Genomic DNA, 4369 nt, shown 5'->3' with positions numbered 1-4369 from the left:
CTCCTCCCCTCCCATAGCACTGGCCATACCCACATGCCTATGTAGGGTCTTGGTGGGTGATCAGAGTCAATATTCAACCAAGGACACCAGCTGGGCTGTTCATATTATTTACCACAGAGTCCCTGCCAACCACGGGGTGGCGGCCCTGAGGCCTCCTGTCTGCAGGGCCCATGGAGGTCTCAACATGTGAGTGTGTGTTTAACTCTGCCTCCCGGGCAGCCGTGGCCTCTGCACTACCTGGTGACAAGCCTGGAGGATGGAGGGCTCAACACCTCAGAGCAGGGTCCTCTGAAAGCCTGGAACTCACTGGAGATCGGGATCTTCCCGGCCCGGGTCTGAGGCTGTGTTTCCCGGGCGACTATCAGAGCAATGCGTCTTCAGCAAAATGGAGGCGCAGGCAAGCCTGGGCTGACACACTGGGCGGGGCTGAGAGGGACAATGAGCTCTCTGACTTCTCATATTTCCTGTGACTCTACCCTTGGACCTATAGGTCTCCGTTCCAAGCCCCAAAGGCAGAGGAGGATGAGGTCACAGGCAGAAGGCCCCAGAGAGGCCACCCCAGAGTTAGAAGAGGCCCCCCGGAGCCTCCCTAAACTGCCCCACTCACGGCCACATGATCCTGAGAAGGACCCGCCTCCTAGAATGGTTCTGCTGCCGGGTTGTTGTGTGTCCTCCCTCAGGTCGAGGTCAGCTAGGAGTACACCGGTACCCCTTTTGCCTTCTTGTCCCAGCCGGGCCTGGGGGTGACTTTCATGGGAGGGCTCGATCAAGGACAGAACGGGTGGCAGCAACAATAGCGATCGGAAGGACCCACGTGGAGACGCGCTGCATCTGGCATGGCTGGAGGGACACAGACTCCCACACTCATTGTTGAAATGTAAAAGCTGGTGGAGCTGTGAGGGCTATTTTTACCTCCCAGCGTGTGGGTGGAGAGGGATGTTCTGAGCCTGCTCTGGCAGCGCAGAGAAAGTGGCAGAGCGCTCCTCCTCCTCGGTGCTGGCTTCTGGAGCCGGCTGTGGCAGGTGACAGAACAGGAGCCCTGCCAGGAACTCAGTCTTCTTAGGAGAAACGTTGAGCTAGGATCTCAGAAGTCTCACCAGGGAGCAAGTCTGCAAAGACACTTTTATATTACTGATTTATTCATTTTTCAGCCGTGGGGTTGGAACCCAGGGCCTCACATGCTACCCAAACACTATCACTGAGCTGAGAGGCCCTGGGCCTGTCTTTTTTGAGACAATGGCTCCCTAAGTTGCCCAGACTAGCCCTGAACTCACTGTGTAGCCCAGATGGATCACAAACCTTTGATTCTCCTTTCTCCGCCTCCTGGGCAGCTGGGATCATAGATCTGCTCAGCCAAACCTGTTGCAAGAACGGTTTTGTGAGCAGCATGGAGCCTCCCACCCTCCATTCCCTGTAACCTAGGTGACTGCTGAGGATCTGAGCTACAGAGGACTCCATCGGCCAGCAGGGAGGGCGCAGCTGTGCTGGGGGAAAAACTCAGGCCTGACAGAGGGTGCCCAGAAGTCTGTGCTGCTGTCCTCTGCTCGTTCTAAACTCTCCCCTGGGAATTGAGGTTGTCCTGGCCACCGCTCTGTGCATGAAGGAACAGAGAGGCTTGTAGACCATCAAGGTCCAACCAAGGTCACAGCAGGAGTTGAGGGTTCCATGCATATGAACAGGGGGGTGGCCTCCATGGAGGGGGAGGGGGTATTAGCATCTGTTACTAAGAGCAGCGAGTCACCCTAAATAACCTAAGTTTGTTGTCTTACAATCTATAGGCTGGGAGCCCTGAGTAGGTTGCCCACAGCTAAGCTCTGAGAACAGGAGCCCCCACGTGCTGATCCCTCCTCTGCCTCTCCTAGCTCCTAAAAGCAGCCTGCACTCCTTGGCTTGCAGACCCATCGCCTCTCTACCTTCAGAGCCATCAGCCCTGTGGTGTCTTCCTGTCTCTGGCAACCATCTCTTGATTTCTAGATCAGTAACCCAGCCCTCTCTAGAAGTCTCTTTGCCATATAAAATAATTGCAACTGCAGGTTTTAGGGTGATCAGGTGGGTGTTGTGGGGTGCTCTATCCTGCCAACACGGTGGCCTTGGGGATAGTTGACTTTTGAAGACCATGGTCACTCTGGGAGGGGACATGCAGGTCAGGATCATTCCAGTGGGGACCGTGGGCTCTACCAGGGAGTCCCTAGCCTCTGCAGGCTGGCGACCCAGCCAGGGTCCGACAGGTAAGCAGTGCAGAGAATACGTGTATCTGTGGCAGTATGTGAGACCCAGTCCAGGATTTGGGATCCAGCAGACCAGAGTTCAAGTCCCATCTCTACCTTGTCCCAGCCCTCTGGCAGGTGGTAGATGGAGGTGGGGGTGGGGCTACCATGGAGGAAGCCAACAGATGCTTCTCGTGACCTCATTTCATCTGCTCTGTGGCCTCTGCAGGGTGGAAACAGCAGCTCAGAGAGGCCAAGTTCTCTTCTTGAGATAGCACAGCCGCTGAAGCTGTGTGTGTGTGTGTGTGTGTGTGTGTGTGTGTCAGGCTTTCCCAGACCTTGGGATGTCAAGCCAAACAGTAGCCGCCACGTCATGCATGCAAGGCCTCCTTCCTATGTCCTTTAAACCCACTGACCGCCTTGTAGTTTAATGCATCTGTCTTAAAATGGAGCTTTATAAGCTCCCATAAGTGGAAAATCATGGAATTCATGGGCTGGTTATATATGTTTTTGTAAGGCACATTAATATAAAATTTATCACTATAAAAGCAAAAAAAAGTCTACCCACAGATTATATAAAGCGACGCCACACAATCCCTCTGCTCAGGATAGGCTCTGCAGCTGTTTCTTCCCACCCTAACAGTATTGACAGGGGTCCCTTGCCACGATCCCTGCGTGCTCCCCTTCCCCACATTCCCAGCCATCACATGTGAATCCCCAGGGCTGTCTGCCGTCTCCCAGCACTGCTCAGTCCTAGGCCAGACCCTCTGCCCTGGTTCCTCTGCTGCTCTCCTTACCCAGACAGAAGTTGTCAGGATTTGAGCTCTGGTCACCAGTCCCCAATTCGCGTATCATTTTGAAGTCAGGGTTCAGCTAGGCTTTCAATTCTAATGAGTGTGTGTGTGTGTGTGTGTGTGTGTGTGTAGGTCAGAGGTTGACACTGGTGTCTTTCTCAATGGCTCTCCGGCTTATTTTTGGAGGCAGGTTCTCTCACTGAGCCCGGAGCTCACCCACTGGGTTACAGGTGGGGCCGCCTTGCTAAGCCTTTTACATGGACGCTGGGGAGCCGACCTCAGGAACTCAGTGAGGAACACTTTACCGATTTAGCGATCTCTCTAGCCCTCACCCTGCCGAATTTTGTTGCTCTGTCGGGCAACCCTTTTCAAGATGGGGGGGGGGGCGCTGGGTGCTGAAGGGCCTTTTAAAATCTCTCCTGGGGCAGAAAATGATGAACTCCTGTGGTAGCCAATCCAAGATCTACAATGTCACGGGAGGCGGGGCTTCCCGGCTGTTCCTACCCTGCTCTCCGCTTGGGGCTTCGCGTCCCTTCCTTTAATTGTGAAGATCCCTTATCCTCTGAGAAGTCAGGGAAGAGCCCCGAGCTTATTAATTCCAACGTTTCCCAGGAAGAATATGCAATCCCGGTTTCCTGTTTCAGAAATCTCACAAAGCATGTTCGGCCAGGGGTCTCCCAAATCACCTCGAGGGGTTACAGATTGCAAAAGGGGGAGCCTATTACAGGGCCCAGCCCATGCTCAAGCCCATGACTTTGCTTGGTGACCATTCTTCTCTCCTTCAGAGTCCAGGTTGAGAGGAAGGTGGAAATGAGCGAGGATCTCATCTCCAGGGGTGGCTTCTAGAACCCCTGGCTTCTGTTCCAAACCTCATTCCTTTTTAGACTAGCTGGAGAACATCATGCGGGTAATGAGCTCATCCTGTGCCTCAGTTTTCCCTTCTGTAGAATGGGGATAAGACTAGCACCTCCCTGGAACAGCCCAGGTGAGGAGCAAAGGGGCTAAGCCACACGAGAGCTCAAGAAGGGTCAGATTACTGACAGTTGCTGTTTTTGCAGCCAGGCAGATCTGGGTTTGAATCCTACTATCAGAAATACTGTTTCATTGGGGGCAAAGTCTTGACTTCTCTGGTTGGCAGATTCTTTTTCTAGAAATGCGCTTCTAAAGGTGGTGTTTAGCATCCAGGAAGTGGTGTGTATGAATGCTTAGCCCAGCCCCAGAGCACCATTGCCCCTGGGAGTGGTAGATGCCCCAGTCAGGCTCCCTGAGGTCGGATGTGACCCTCCCTGCTTCCCGCCCCCCCCCCCCCCACTGCAGCTGTTTTACCCCAGACATACAGACTTGGCCCCCACTGTCTGAGGGCAAGGC

Source organism: Myodes glareolus, chromosome 3, assembly GCF_982192425.1.
Source record: "Myodes glareolus chromosome 3, mMyoGla1.1, whole genome shotgun sequence".
In the NCBI taxonomy this organism is placed as follows: domain Eukaryota; kingdom Metazoa; phylum Chordata; class Mammalia; order Rodentia; family Cricetidae; genus Myodes; species Myodes glareolus.
Note: the sequence above shows the minus strand (reverse complement) of the source record.